At 46.4% G+C, this 16,855-nt stretch overlaps 1 pseudogene; it reads left to right on the forward strand.

Annotated features, from left to right (window-relative positions):
* Positions 1-4,890: 4,890 nt before the first annotated feature.
* The window catches only part of LOC118623852, a 123,123-nt pseudogene continuing 111,158 nt past the window's right edge, over positions 4,891-16,855 (forward strand).

Below are 16,855 nucleotides of genomic sequence, written 5' to 3' on the forward strand. Positions count from 1 at the left end.
AAATAAAACATAAAGTAAGAATGGAGCTGAATGGCCGCCTCCAGCAGTTGCCTAGCGGGATGGGAGGCAGGGACCCAGGCAGTGGGGTTTGCTCGGCATGTGCTTACTGTGGGCATCGCAGGCCGCCCAGTCAGGCGATGGTGGAAACCAAATGATGTCTTTCAGAACGAGGCCAAAAATATAAGTAACTGAACTTGGCACATTAGTGAAAATCCAAAACAATGTAGTACTTAATTATATATTGTATTTTGATAGCTCATTTCTCCAGAGGAGAAAGATTCATTACACAGGCACAGCCCTAGGTATCATTAGATATTATTATTATGTGAGGTAGTATCATTATGTTTTACAAATGGAAAAGCAAAGCAAAGAGAAATTGAGTCACTTACTCAGGAGCTCGGCTGAGTCGCAGAGAAGCTGAAACAAGAAGCCCTTTCTCTCTCTGTCCCTTGGCCCCTGAAATCTCCAGGCGGAATTTTCCCTCAGCTTATTTTTTAATAAAGTTTCAGATTTAGATCAACTCAAGATTCCACTGTGAAGTTAAACAGAAAACCCAAAGGGGTCGCACACTCCCCAAACCAGGCAAATCCAGCCTGTGTGCCAGGATGCAACTGCCGTCATCGCCTGGACATGGACGGAAAGAGATGTCCCTTCTGCGGGAGAGCAGGTGGCCTCCCAGGGGGTCCAGCCTCTGGTTCTCATGAATTCTGCAATGCTGCGGTCATTTTCTCAAAGCAAAGTCCGCGTTAGCAAAGGTAAGAAGCACATGTGTGGTGAAATCCTAGAATCTGCTTTTAAAGACTGTCCGATGGAAAGTCAAAGACCTGAATGTTTTCTTTGGTTGCACATTCTTCCTGCCTGAGCCTAAACACAGCTCAGAAAAGTGACCATCACATCAGTCCTCGTCACTGGGGAGACCCTACAAATAACCCAAAATCAGAATTGGCTTAGCGTGCCTCCCAGCACTGTAGCTTAGCAGTTAGCAAATTTAAGCCCCCAAAATGCCCTTTCCAGGATCGATGCCAGAAATAAAGTAGTGATTGCGACGGGCTTGATGCGGGGCTGCCCGGGCCGTCAGTAGGCCGAGGATGGCCGTGCCAGGTGTTAACATCCCGAAATGTTTCCATGCTGGCCAGTAGGTAGCCACTGACCCTGGACCACAGCGTGTTTCCTGATCACCTGTGCCCCAGGGTCCCTCCTCTCGGGAATCCAAGTGCCCAACTGGGGCCCCCAGAGACTTGTCTGGCACGTTGACCTGCATCTCTGCTAACTGGGTGGAGGTTGGTGCCACACAGACCACAAGTGGTTTGTCCTCCACCCTTGGGCTAGCTTTGAATCCCTGTCCTCACGTGCTCCAGGGCTCCGCATACACAGCGGTCAGCAGCAGCTGCACCGCTGGGCAGAGCAGCCGTCAGGGTCAGGTTTCCCGGGAAAGAACGCTGCCCGAGGGAGCGTAAAGCTCGGGGGCAGGGCTCCTGGCACCCCTCCCGGAGGGTCCGGTACACGACGAAGTACGTGTCAGGGAGACGGTGTCAGGGAGACGGTGTCAGGGAGACGGTGCCACGGGTCTGACCTGGCGCCAACAGGTGGAGTATTCAAAATCAAACGAGTAATAGCGATCCATTTTGCTTGGTTTTAGCATCCATTAAAAAAAACTAATGATGGCTTGAAGATTTAAAATGAATCCTGCCAGGCTTGTGAGTTTTATTAACTGACAAACTTCTTGGCAACAATTAGAGGCAACAAAATCATTTATGTTTTCTTAGATTAGGCCAAATTTCTATAATAGAGAGATGATCAATGTAAGTTACTGAAGATGCTAATGATGACGATGATGGAGTCTTGGTTCTAAGTATAAAAGCTAACCTAACATTTTCCTCCTTTATTATTTCACCTCCTGGCTATGATCGAAGCTGTACATAATCTTTTTTTTTTTTTTTTTTTTTTTTTTTTATCCTCACCAGAGGACATTTTTTGTTCAGGTAGAGTGGGAGGGAGAGAGAGAGAGAGAGAGAAACATCGATGTGAAAGGGACACATCGAGTGGCTGCCACCCGCACGACCAACCAGGGCCGGGGACAAACTGCAACCAAGGTACGTGCCCTTAGCGGGAACCGAACCCGGGTCTCTCGGGACCGCAGGCTGATGCTCTAACCGCTGAGCCAAACCGGCCAGGGCTGAAGCTGTACATAATCTTGTGTACAGTTTGTAGAACAATCAAAAATGGCTCCTGAGAACAAGCATGTTTATGGACTTTGTGGACAGCTGTCAGACACTGCCGCTTCAACAGAAACACCTGAAAACATCCTTGGTTACTAGAAAACTCCGCTTCAGCGAGCCCACGACTCGGCACAGGCCTCGGGCAGACTGCAGCCTGGCCGACAGCGCAGCGCTGGCGCGGTTCTGGGACAGCAGGTGCCACCCGGGGCCGCTGCTCCTCCTTCAGCAGCTCTCAGCGGAGATGACCCGTCATGTTCGCACGGCTCTAGAGCTCATCGGTTCAGCCAAGAGTTTCAGCCCAAACTGTGCACTGACGGTGTAGAGCAGAGAAAGAACAGCTTCCACAGGTCCAAACTGTGCCCGGGCCTGGGCGCGGCTAGGACACCGGCCTGGGCGCGCGGACCCCCTCCGCCCTCGGCGGAGTGCAGTAAGCGAGCGGCTGGGCCCGGCTCGGAGTGGCTGGACCGGGCAGGGCCGCCTGGCTGGAGGCGGCAGGAGGGGACGCCCAGGTGGCCGCTCCAGTCCGCAGCCCTGCCCCAGCTCTGCGCTCCCTTGCGGGGTCCCGAGGGCCCCAGCCCTGGGCTCTGCGCCCCGCGGGGTCCCAGTGCGGCCCATACTTTGATGGGGGAGAAGCCTCGAGATACCAAAACCAAGGATTTGACGTAAGTTGCTGTTTCTGAATGTCTGGAGTTTCTAACGCACAGAGGAAGGAATCACACTACAATTAAAGATATCCTGGACAAATAAAAATAAAAAATGTGTTCACCTGGCCCACGGAAAAACAAGTCCGCGCATTCGAATTACGGCAGGAGTCGCTTTCCGCGTTGTCCTCACGCCTTCCGCCGGCGCGTGGAAGGGTCACTGCGGCCGCGGCCACGGCGCACACCTCGGGCGCCAGAGCAGACTCCCCCGCGCCCCCGAAAACCGAGCAGTGGCTCTTGTGCCTCCCCCCTGGGCTCGAAAGGGACGAATTCACATTCGCAGTTTACACTCATTTAAAATTGTGTTCACTGCAAGTTAGACTGTAATTTATATAATACAGGTCATTAGAACTGATCATGGGTTTATCCCCCATTAAAACATGAGAATAGAGTGCAATTTAACATCAAATCTAAAAGAGTCAACAGTTTCTGCCTTGGAAACCAAAAAAAAAAAAAAGTGCTAGACACTATAATGTAAAACCAACAGTTTTATAGAACTATTTTATAAAATAAAAAATGATTTGGGGTAAAATTATCATCCTGACTAGGGTGACTGAAAAAGGAACCCTTTTCCAAGAGCAGCAGGGCGAGGCGCTCTAGAGACAGGAGACTGGGGTGGGAGGGTACATGGGTTAGGCTGGAAAACCTGACACACTGCATCCACAAGGCTACATCCTGTGTCAGGGTCTGTGTCAGTGGCTTTCTCCATCCCCAGCCACGCTCGAACTTTGCTCAGAAAGAAGCCAGAGGACTGGGTAGCTCTGCACTTACTCATGTGCAGAGCAAGGAATACACTGCTCAGTGGATTTCAGGAAACAAATTGGAGGGGCCAGAGATACGCCTCATGCCACCCTTAGTCTGCTTCAAATCATTTGCACCATTCCAATGTAATGGTCAAAAACACCGTTTTAGACTTTTTCTCTTAACTCTATGTTCTTACTGTTTTTCGGGCAACCTGTAACTTTAAAAGTACATGATTGCGGTTGTTCTGGGAGCAAATTCTGATGGGAGAAGAAAAGCAGAGCATGCTGGGTCAGACACTTCTGGAAGGCAAGTGAGTCACCCAGAGGAAAGCACCGGGTCTTGCTCCAGGAGTCCCCATAAACGAGACCCTGATCTCAGTTAGATTGTTGGGGAGCATGGCCCTGACCAGAACCTTGTTCACACTGGGAAGATTGCATATCCAGTGACCTCTGAAGCCTCGGGCTATGCGTCTGTGCTGGTGACCGTCACTGGCCACTGCCCCCTTGTCAGGAGTACCCCTCCTGCCCGGGTAACAGGTGAGACTCCTTGACTTCACAAATGTGGCCGTCAGAGCCCTGTGGCATTTTTGGGGTGCAGTGGTGCCAAAAGGGTGAAATAGTTAAGAGGTTATTTAAAGAAACTGGGAACCCTGGCTGGTATGACTCAGCTGGTTGGAGCATCAGCCTGCATACTGAAAGGTTGCAGGTTCGATTCCCAGTCGAGGCACATGCTTGATCCCTGGTTGGGCACATACAGAAGACAACCAATTGATATTCTCTCTCACATCAATGTTTCTCTCTCTCTCCTTCTCCTCCCCCCCTCTCTAAAATCAATAAGCATATCCTCAGTGAGGATTTAAAAATAATAAAAATTAAAAATCTGGGGATTAAAGAAAAAGAGTTCTGATGTGCCTGTGTATAGTAGTGAACCCATACACTAGCTCTCTTACCGCAGCAGGCAAAATGTATGTCTCTTATTCCAAACATGCACTTTTAGCCTTTTCTTATTACCTTTCAACTTCTAATCTTGCCTTTGATGTTTATTTTCAGTGCATTTTATTTGAAGGAAATAGTGTGGGAAAGGGCGGTGGTGTGATTTGTCCGGATGTCTGGCTGGGACCCTGAACACTCGGGGCTGGTGGGAACTCAAGCCCGCGTGCGTTTGTGGTGCCTTCTTACAAGGACGGTTCGGAGCTACAGAGGTGCAGGAGGAGCCTGAAGCAGAATATGTCCGTTACTTTAAGACTAGCTGGAGTAAGGCAGGTACAGCAAGGAAAAGTCAACGTTCCAAAGACCGAAACGTGTCCTCGAGTTGCTGGGATGAAGACGGACTTTGCCGAGGGCAAGGTCTGTAAACTTTAACTGAAAGCAGAGTATTTGGTAAATGAAAAGACTCCTTCCCAAAGACAGTGCACCTGTGCTCCAGGCTGTGCTGTACGGACCATCCTGCCCTCGCCACGTCAGCTGAGGCCACAGCGCGCCTGCCCACAGCAGCGTACCCCTCCAGAGAGTCACCCCTCATTCCCTCAGTCGCCCTCCCAGGAGAGCGGCAAGGAACAGATTTGCTGCTTTCTTCACAGCCTTGGTCTTGGGTGACTACTCCTGCCACGGTCATCTCTTCGGAGGTGCGCAGCTGCCTAGGACTTTAACAGCAGTTCTGTAACAGCAGGACCAGCTCCAAACGGTCCTGTCCCGTTCGACGAGATACTGAGCTGCTTCTCAGAGACAATGGACCAAAACCACAAGTCACGCAGCAGAAGAGTGCGCTTTGGAGAGAACTTTGACCTCCTGCTGCACAGGGAACCAGTCTCACCCTCACCCTACGGAACCAAAGCCCCAGGACATGACCGGAACTCGAATGCCAGAACCCTTGCAGAAGCCAAGGGTCCGTTGTCCAGAAAGATCCGGTGCTGACGCCCCTTTACCATACTTGGCCAAGCTCCAAGGTCCTCCAGTTAGAACCTGTCCCCCAGCGCTTCCACACAGTGTCCCCTAAGCCCTGTAAACCCTTGGCCCGGTCCAGCAAGCAAAATGGGTTTGGGGCACCACTAAGTCTCCCATCTTCTTGGTTGGCACCTTGTCAACCAGAAATCTTTTTCTACTCCAAACTGACATTTTGAGTTTGGCTTTTTGAAGCATCAGGCACTGGACCTAGGTTTCTGCACCGTTCTCAGTGGCCCTGGGTGGCGCCGAGGACTGGCCTCCGGGTCAACAGCACTGCCCTTATCTAAACAAGCTGCTGTGTGTGGCTTTCTTCATTAGACCCTGGTCACCACACTTGCTTCTTGTCCATCAGGGCAAGAGAAGTCAAAGTCTGGACATGTGAGGAGTGTCAGGTCCCGGAGAGGCTACGGAGCAACCATCAGCCCAATTACTAGGACTACTGAGAAGTTTTTCAAATTATCAAATTGTGAAGGTGCAAAGAATGAGAATTTCAGGTAACAGGCACCCAAAGTAAACAGTTAAGCAAAATTCACTTCCAGTAATTATTTCCACCCTGAGGAGTCTTAGAAAAACTGGGGTTGAAACCTCAGGGGGAAGGGTTTGGGGAGATTGGGAAGAGAAAAAGCAAAGAACTTATGTGCATATATGTATAACCAAAGGACACAGACAGCAGTGTGGGGAAGGTGGGGGACGGGAGCCGGGAGGGGGTATCAATGGGGGGGAAAGGAGGACATCTGTAATACTTTCAACAATAAATATGTTTAAAAAAAATTAAGTGTAAAAAAAAAGCCCAATTTTTTTGAAGTCTTCTTCTTTTAGACACCAAAAGGGGTAAACAGCTGTGAATTCTGCAGCAGAGAAAGGCCTTGTCTGTGGTGAGGCTGACAGACAGCCGGGGTCCACGACCTGAGGACATGGGCACGTCACGGGTCGTTCCGGTGGACCTGCGTGCGGCTCAGACCCTGCGGGCAGGCACGCAGCAGGCTTTGGATGTGTCGGATGACCATGCAAACAGCCCAAAGTGGTTAAAATACCAAACCTGTGCAGAGGACCTTGTGCACAGCTCTGCTTAATGTCTGCCATCAGGTGGTGGCGCTGTCTCACGTCTGCCCTCCCTGGGCGGGGGCTGCGAGGCTCTGGATGGCTGCCCAGGCCCAGCGCTGTGCTCAGAAAGGAGCTCTGGGCCGGCCCCGTAGGCAGCGTCCCCACCCAACAGGCACCGGTCCGCCCCTCACGGGGTCTGCACACGTGCCCTCCGGTAGGCGGGGGCTGCGCGGAGCGCCTAGGGCCGGCCCTGCGGAAGAGCTCCAGGCCGGGCTGATCGAATAGCCACCAAAATGCCAGAATAAAATCCCATCACGGGAAAGGTTTTTAAAAAGTCGAAACAGTTGCTTGACATAAACAAGGTAATTAGCTAATTAAAACTCTTTTGGCCCTGGCCTGGCGGCTCACTTGTTCGAAGCATCATCTTCTACACCGAAAGGCTGTGGGTTCTATTCTCAGGCAGGGGGCACGTGGCAGCCGATCGATCGATAGATGTTTCTCTCTCACGTCAATGTCTCTCTCTCTCTCTCTCTCTCTCTCTCTGTCTCTTTCCCTCTCTTTCTCTCTCTCTCAAACATCAATGTAAACATATCCTGAGATGAGGAATTAAAACATATATATTTTGGTTGCGCAGCTGGTGTGGCTCAGTGGTTGAGCGTCAGCCTACGTACCAAGAGGTCACTGGTTCGATTCCCAGGCAGGGCACATGCCCAGGTTGTGGGCTCGATCCCTGGTAGGGGGCATGCAGGAGGCGGCCAATTGACGTTAATGCTCCTCTCTCTCATCAGTGTTTCTATCTCTCTCCCTCTCTCTTCCTCTCTCTCTAAAACATCAATAAAAAACATTAAAGAAAAGTATATATTTTGGAACAACAGATTGTCTATGGAGAGATATTCAGTTATAATGGACCTGATAAATTAAACAATAATCATTATTACATTTGAAAAACGCAGGGGTAAGTTTATATGCTCATTAGTCAAAGGCATAGTCTTTGAACACACTCTGGGAAATCAGAAGCAGATTTTCCTAAAGAAAAATCCAGTATTTTCCTCTAACCCTGCTCTAGCTAATTCTATGTGGTTGCGTAGACAAGGGCTTTGCCCCAGGACATCTCTGGGGGCGTGACTTTCCAAGGTCTTTATTGAAAACACCACCTGGAAGAAGTGATTGCCCAACAATTTGCCAAAAGGGAGGGCTGCAGAACGTTTGGCACTTTTGAATTGCAACTGTTTTCTGTCATCGTAAAGAAAAAGCTAATCATTTTTTCCTCTGTCTCCTGCACAGACTATTATGAAATTGCCAAGGACCACACACTTGGCTTTCTCTGTTTTCACAGTTTTTAAAGCCATCATCAAAAGGCGAAAGGAGCGGAGACAGGGCTTCTTTCCAACACGGCATCTGAGGTGGAATTCCGCTGGTAGAATGTTATTCTCTCCTGGAAGATTTCCACTGGTTCCATGTTCTTATTAAGTGTTTATCATCTTGCTTAAATAAAAGGGATAAAAAAAAAGCCCGAACCTTGTCCAGCTGGGAACGTGCCACGCAGCCCTTGCAATCATGCTATCCCATATTCTGGAAATTAATTTTAAAGACAAAACTTAGTTCATAATATAAAAGTTCAATTTATGATAACATTTATCTCTACTTTAATAAGGAATTTGCAAACAAAGATGATTATCCAGGTCTTTGAAGATGTACACTATGAATCAATCCAGCTACATATTAGTGATACAAGACAGTTGGTTTAAACAGAGCTGGCCCAGTATGAGATATTTTTATTTTTTATGTGAATTACGTTGAGGGAATTGTGAAATGCACACCATCTGAGTCATATGCACTGGCTCAGAAACAGGAATCTCGCACAAACATTTTTGAGAGGCAGATCAATGATGTAAAGTTTGTTTTCAAAGGAGAATAAAATAAACATTTTAGTTCCAAAACCATCCCAGAGGGCAGGGAAGAACATGTCATTGGACCCAGAGTTTAGGAAAGCTGTCACCGGTCATCAGTTCATCGTGAGAGCCCTCCTGGACCATGACCATCCCCGTCGCCACAGAGACCAGCCTCCACTTTCCCGTCCCCCGGAATGTGTCCAGCACGGCCAGCCTGCTCCTCCGGGTCTCCGAATGTGGCTCGGCCCTCCTTGTCACCTTAGCGATGCTTCTCACCGCCTCCCTGGCCTGACCTCACCCTGGCTTCTTGGCCGAGAGCATCCAGTTAGGCCTCCCCCACTCACACACTTGTAGACGGGTACATACGAGACAGTCTTAGAGTTTCTGTTTAATTCCAGCTTATATTTTTAGTGGCTCAGGAAAGTAGTACCTGTTGCAGACAGTACAGAAGCAGGTACCTGCGTCTTTACTCTGCCTCCAGCCTGACAGGCCCACATGCTCTTCCCGACGAAACTCAAGCATCATCTCCGCTGTGACGCCTTCTCTGCTTCTCCTGCTGCCTGTAATGCTCCACTTCTCGCTGCTCCTCATCCACCTTGAATTGTTTAACACATGTAACTTGGTCTCCTTCACAGGTGTCTCGGGGGATCTGAGAACATGGTTATGCTCCACGATACTCCCTATGAGGCCTGTTCACAAGGCCTCCTCAACAAGTAGTAATGGCAGTATTCATGGAAGACACCCTGCAAACTTCCGTGGATATAGCTAAAGTGGAATTTATTCATACAGCCAATCTCCAAAGCATTGCCTCAACAAGTACTGAGTTTTATTTTCATTTGAGATGTATACCTCTTATTTTGAATCATTCATTTTGTATGGGGGAAGGAGGGTAAGTGGGCAAAAGACTGTAAAGGGTCTAAGACCAACACATCCTGTGCGGCACAGTTACTGTGTGTTGAAATCACCTGGGTAGTTTATTCAAAATAAAATGTAAAACCTTGGCAGGTTTGGCCCAGCAGTGAGCATCGGGTTTGATCTGGTCTAGGGCACGTACCTCGGTTGCAGTTCAGTCCCCAGCTGTGGCCATCAGGGTCCTGTGGGAGGCTTTCAATAGATGTGTTGCTCTCACATCCATGTCTCTCTCTCTCTCTCTCTCCGTCTCTCTCTCTCTCCCCCCCTCCCTCCCTCTCTCCCACTCTATCTGAAGATGAATGAAAAAATATCCTCAAGTGAGGATTAAAAAATAAATAAAATTTAAATCCTTAAGACTCACCCCAAAACAACTTAAAAGATACCACCCAAACAGGATGCGGAACTTACCTGTACTTTAGCAAACTCTCTAACGGTCTGGACAGCGGGCTTGGGGCCAGTCACGGGCTGGCATTTGGAAGCCCCTCATGTGAACACTGGCTTCAGATTCTGGTTCTGGAGCTAAGAAGCCATGTGACTTAGGAGAAGTTGTTTAAACCTCTGATTCTCATCTACTCATCTGTAAAACTGGAAAGTTAATCCAATTTCAGCAAGGTGAGAGCCCCGCTCGTACTTCTGTCCCCTGGTTGGCTTTGTCCTCTGGGCCTGGGGAGAGAATTATTTCTCTGTTACAGGGAGTGCCGGTCATCTTGGTTCCCATCCCCTGGGAAGAGAAGATGCTGAGACCAGAAGTGGACTCTTCAAGGGGAGTTTCAGTCTGGAACACAACCCAAAGTCTCCTGGGCCCGCAGTACAGAGCTGACGTGATCCTAGGTGCAGGGTAGGAGAGGAGGGAACCTCTGCCACAGGAGGGACACTTGGGGCTCCACCATGAGACTTCCTTCAGGGGACCCTCAGAGACGAGTTGATGCCTGAGGATTTGAGAAGAACCACATCTAGTAACAAGTTGTACATTATTCATTGTATACATTTTGTTATCCTGGAAATTTAGCAAAGTCTTGTTAGATGTTACAGCCTGGTCTGAGATGCATAGTAGGAAATAAAGGGAAGGATACACACACACACACACACACACACACAGAGAGAGAGAGAGAGAGAGAGAGAGAGAGAGTTTGCCTGGACTAAATGGTAAGAAAGAAAGAAAGAGAGAGAGAAAGAGAGAGAGAGAGAAAGAAAGAGAGAGAGGAGAATAATGTTATCAACCCCTTGGAAGGAAGGTACAAAGGGTTAAAATTATGACTTTAGATTATGTAAAGAGACTTTTTCTTATAACACTAAAGTAAGTTGGAAATTTTTCATACAGAAACATATATTTATTGAAAATGCCTAGTGATTAAGTTAACAATACAAAGCCCACTGTATCAGTTAGGAAGCTGCTAGGCTGCAGTGACAGACACGCCCAAAGCAGACGGCTTATACACCACGTGACACCCACAAATAGTCCACAGATGATAGCACCAAGGCCATCAGTACAAAAAAAACAAAAAACATGGGAAGAATCTGGGTCCTTAGCATCATCCCTTTCACCTCAGCTCAAGCCTTCAGGATCTGCCATCCCTGTTGAATCATTGCAGCAGGTAACACAAGAACCCAGACTATTTCTACCTCATTACTCTGAATATTCTCAACATGTAAATGTCCTTCGATGTTGTCAGAGACGGCTGGCCACGGGAAAGGAGACCTGAGGAAGAGGAGATGGCCCCTTGTTTGCATCTGCATCATCACCTCTGTGCATCTTGTCGGGGAGATTCTGGGGCCAGGGCCAGACCAAATGTCAGAAAGACTAGGAACTGTAGTTTTTAGCTGGGAAGCCATGTGTCCAGCTAGAATGTCTAATACTGTAGTCATAGAGAGATTAGATACTGGGAGTTAAGAGTCATTTTTGCACACCACCTCATGGAAGTTGATCAGTAAAATCCCATTCTCTGTTCCCTAATGCACCTCTGTGACCCGCTGTGCAGGGGCACCCACAGGACTTTAATACAAAAGCACTGAGCTGAGGAAGATGGTGGAGGGCAGGACTGAAGAGAGGGTGAGTGTGTGAGAGAGTGAGTGAGTGTGTGAGAGAGTGTGAGTGGACGTGAAGGTGGACGACCAAACCCGAGCAGTGCAGAGCCGCGGAGCAGAAGGTCCCTGTGCTGTGGACAGAGCAGCCGGCTATGCGGTTAGTACCCCTTCAGGGTGCTTCTCCCTGAGCCACGGGGAGGTCCCACCATTTTGGAAGATCCCGGGTCTTCCCTGGGTGGAGGCAATGGGAGTGGCTAGGGCCCAGCAACCTGAGCCACCAGCACACCTGGCACCATCTGACCAGTGGACACTCTGTGTCAACACAGACCTGTGCACAGTAGTGGAGCTGCCAAGGTGCCATTCACAGAAGCCACAAACAGCCCGGAGCCCAGCACCATCCCCCACAGTAGCAGCCTGATCAGAGCCCAAATATCTCCCCAGCAACAGAGGCTGGAGAGCAGACATTTATCCCCAGGCAACAGAAGCACAGACCAGCAGCTGAGACCCATCACCAAAAACTACAGCAAAAGCTGAGCAGGAGTTGAGCCCCATGGAGCAGCAGCACTCCCCAGCCACCAACAGTGGGATCTGGGGATCCACAGAGGCCTGTGCAGTCCTGTAGCCCACAAGAGCAGTGGGAAGCCAGAGCCTGAGAGAGACTGGTGCAATCCAGTTGCCCGCCCTCAGGAACTGCAGGGTGCAGGGGCATCAGAGAGGCCTGTGCGACCCAGCAGGGACAGTATGATCTAGGTACCACCAGGATTTTCCAGGTGCTGAAACACCAGAGAGGCCTGTGCGACCCAGCAGGGACTGTGCAATCTAGTTACCGGAAGTATCTGTGGGGTGCTGAAGCACCAGAGAGGCTTGTGCCAGACTGTACGATCTAGTTAACCCCAGGACCTGTGGGGTGCTGAAACACCAGAGGGGTCTGTGCAACCCAGCAGCCCATAACATAGGCATAGAGCTGGGTCCCCAAAGGAACTGTGTGATCCAGTTACCCACAGGACCTGCAGGGTGTGGAGGCAACAGAAAGTCCTGTGTGACCCAGCTGTGCACAAGATAGGCTTAGGGGATGTGAAAATGGAGATAGAGTGAATAGAAGCTACAGAGATGATCTCCCAGGACCAAACCAGAATGACAACTAAAATAAAGACAAATCCTTGGAAGAAAGCAACAGAAAAGAAGCAGGACAGGACCTTATAACCAGGGACACCGGTAGGATCTACAGAGGCACGAAAGGATGGCGGGCTGGGAGCTGACGGACAGCAGCAGTCTTAACTGTGAGCAACGCCCTTGGGGAATAAAGACCAAGCCTCCTACATAGAGCAGAAAGCCGGGACAGAACACTAAAATAGCCACAGCCACTCACCTGGGGGCTATGGCATAGGGAGGGCAGACTGGTCTGGAATTCTGTGGGGACACCTGGGATTTGGAGGGCACTTAGAGTTTTTGCTGAGTTGGGGCCACAAAGGACAGTGGACAGTGTGCTCCTTCCCAATGCTGTGGGGAAAGCAGCACCCCCTTCCCCCAAGGAGATGCAGTCTTTCCAAGGTGAGGCAAAGAAAAGCAATTTGAGGCTCATTAACAACCAGCATCTATCCCACCCTCTAGAAATCCTCTAATGCAGAACACCAGGGCTACATTCCAAGGCACTGAGTAACTGAGATGACTAACCACCAGGAAAAAGCTACAGGATAACTGAACCATTCCTGGGCATGCAAATCTACCCAGGAAAGTAAGACTTGACAGTGGCATTTAACATGGGCCCACACAGGCTCATCCAAACCCAGTAGAGGGAGCCACAAACAGCAGAACACCAACACCCACAGGGAAAATTTGGCAGGCTCCAAAACCCACTGAGATAGCCAAAATTGTGAAACAAAGAAACAAATCCAAAATGAAAGAACAAGAGAATGCTATCAAAGATAAGATCAATGAAATGCAGCTAAGCAAATTATCAGAGGTAGAGTTCAGAGCCATGATCTTGAGGAAGATCAAAAGCATGAGTAAGGACATCAGCACCATGAGTAAAGATATAGAAACACTGAAAACCAACCAAGTGGAAATAAAGAATGAAATAGCAGAAATTAAGAACACATTGCAAGGACTAACCAGCAGAGTAGAGGAAGCTGAGGACTGGATTAGTGAATTAGAAGACAGAATAGAAAAAATCAACCTATCAGAAAACCAAAAGGAAAAAACAATCAAAAAAAGGGAAGGTAGCTTAAGAGAACTGTGGGACAACAGGAAATGTAATAACATTTGCATTATAGGAGTCCCCAAAGATGAAGAAAATGAGCAAGGGTTAGAGGATATATTTGAAGAAATAGTGACAGAAAATTTTCCTAACTTGGTGAAGGAAGAAGGTATTCAACTTCAAGAAGCACAGAGAGCCCTAAGTAACATGAACCCAAACAGGCCCACATCAAGACACATAGTAATTAAAATGCCAAAAATTAAAGACAAAGAGAGAATCCTAAAGGCAGCAAGAGATAAGCAACAGGTTACCTACAAAGGAAACTCCATAAGGCTCTCGGCTGACTTCTCAACAGAAACACTACAGGCCAGAAGGGAGTGGCATGAGGTCATCAAGGTCATGAAAAACAATGATCTGAATCCAAGAATACTCTACCCAGCAAGGCTATCATTCAAAATAGAAGGTCAAATGAAAGCTTTCCAGACAAAAAAAAAAGGCTAAGGGAATATAGTAACACCAAACCAGCATTGCAAGATATGCTAAAAGGACTGCTGTAGTTAGTATAAGAAATAGAAAGAAAAATAGAACTACACTAAACAAAAATGGCAATAAATAAGTACATAGCAATTATCACTTTAAATGTGAATGATTTGAATGCTCTGATAAAAGGCACAGAGTAGCCGATTGGATAAGAAAGCATGACTCATCTATATGTTGTTTACAAGAAACCCATCTCACAACAAAAGACTCACATAGGTTGAAAGTGAAGGGGTGGGAAAAAAAAATCTTTCAATCAAACAGAAAGCAAAAAAAAGCTGGAGTAGCAATGCTCATATCTTATAAAGTAGATTTCAAAATGAAGGTCATTACTAGAGACAAAGAAGGCCACTACATAGTATTGAAAGGATCTACCCAACAGGAAGATATAACCTTGGTAAACATACATGCACCAAATTTAGGAGCACCAACATATATTAAAAATCTTTTGGAGGACTTTAAAGGAGAAATCAACAGCAATACAATCATAGCGGGGACTTCAATACCCCGTTAACATCACTGAATAGATCTTCTTGACAAAAAAATTAACAAGGAAACACAGACTCTAAATGAAGCGCTAGATCAAATGGATTTAATACATATCTACAGAGAAGTAAACCCCAAAACAGCAGAATTCACATTCTTCTCAAGTGCACAAGGGACATTCTCAAAGATAGACCACATGTTAGGGCACAAACTAAGTCTCTACAAGTTCAAGAAGATTGAAATCATATCAAGCATCTTCTCAGATCACAATGGCATGCAACTGGAAATCAATTGCAACAAGAACATGCAAAGACATTTGAAAACATGGAGGCTAAATAGCATGTTATTGAACAATGAATGGGTTACCATGGAGATCAAGGAAGAAATTAAAAAATTCCTGGAAACCAATGAAAACAAACACACAACAACACAAAATCTATGGAATGCAGCGAAAGCAGTTTTGAGAGGGAAGTTCATAGCACTACTGGCCTATCTCAAGAAGCAAGAAAAATTTCTAATAGACTATCTAACCCCACAACTTAAAGAACTAGAAAGCAAACAAAAAGAAAACCCCAGAGCAAGTAGAAGGGAGGAAATAATAAAGATCAGAGCAGAAATAAATGACATGGAGACCGGAAAAACAATTCAAAGGTTCAATGAAATAAAGAGTTGGTTCTTTGAAAAGAAAAACAAGATTTATGGACCCTTAGCTAGACTCACCAAGAAACAAGGACAGAGAACCCAAATACACAAAATCAGAAATGAAAGAGGAGAAATAATAACTGACACCACAGAAATACAAAGGATTGTGAACAAATATTATGAACAATTATACGGCAGCAAATTCGACAATCCAAGCAAAATGGACAAATTTCTAGAAACACACAGTATCCCACAACTGGACCAAGAAGAGATAGAAAACTTGAACAAACCAATAACAACAAAAGAAATTGAAGATATAATCAAGACTCTCCCAGCAAACAAAAGCTCAGGTCCGGATGGCTTCACAGGGGAATTTTACCGAATATTCAAAGAACTAATACCCACTCTCCTCAAACTATTTCAAAAATTCAAGAAGTAAAACTTCCAAACTTGTTTTATGAGTCCAGTATAATTCTAATTCCAAAACCAGAAAAAGACACTACAAAGAAACAAAACTACAGACCAATATCCCTGATGAACATAGATGCCAAAATTCTGAACAAAATACTAGCAATTCAAATCCAGCAATACATCAAAAAAATTATTCACCATGACCAAGTGGGATTCATCCAGGGATGCAATGCTGATACAATATTTGCAAATTAATAAATGTAATATACCACATAAAAAAAATGAAACATAAAAATCATATGATCATATCAATAGATGCTGAAAAAGCATTCGACAATATCCAGCAACCATTTTTGATAAAAATGCTCAGCAATCTGGGGATAGAGGGATCATATCTTGACATAATAAAGGCCATATATGAAAGACCTACAGCCAACATCATACTCAATGGGCAAAAATTAAAACCATTTTCCTTAAGAACAGGAACAAGACAGGAATGCCCACTTTCACCACTCGTATTTAACATAGTACTGGAAGTCTAGCCACAGCAATCAGACAGGAATAAAAGATAAAAGTGATCCAAATTGGAAAGGAGGAAGTGAAACTGTCATTATTCACAGATACTATACGTAATAAACCACAAAGATTCCATCAAAAATTTACTAGACTTAATAAATGAATTTGGCAAAGTAGCAGGATACAAAATGAACGTCAAGAAATCGATGGCATTCTTATACACCAATGATGAACTCACAGAAAGAGAAACTAAGAAAACAATCCCATTTACCATTGCTGCAAAAAAATTAAGATACCTCAGAAAAAAACTTAATCAAAGAAATAAAGGACCTATTTTCAGAAAACTACAGGTCATTGAAAAAAAGAAATAGAGAAAGATATAAAAAATGGAAGCACATACCTTGTTCATGGATTGGAAGAATTAACATCATTAAAATGTTCATACTACCCAAAGCAATCTATAGATTCAATGCAATCCCCATCAAAATACCAACGATGTACTTCACAGAACTAGAACAAATACTTCAAAAGTTTATATAGAACCAAAAAAGACCTCAAATAGCCACAGCAATCTTGAAAAAGAAGA

Source organism: Molossus molossus, unplaced genomic scaffold (genome assembly GCF_014108415.1).
Source record: "Molossus molossus isolate mMolMol1 unplaced genomic scaffold, mMolMol1.p scaffold_m16_p_10, whole genome shotgun sequence".
NCBI lineage: Eukaryota > Metazoa > Chordata > Mammalia > Chiroptera > Molossidae > Molossus > Molossus molossus.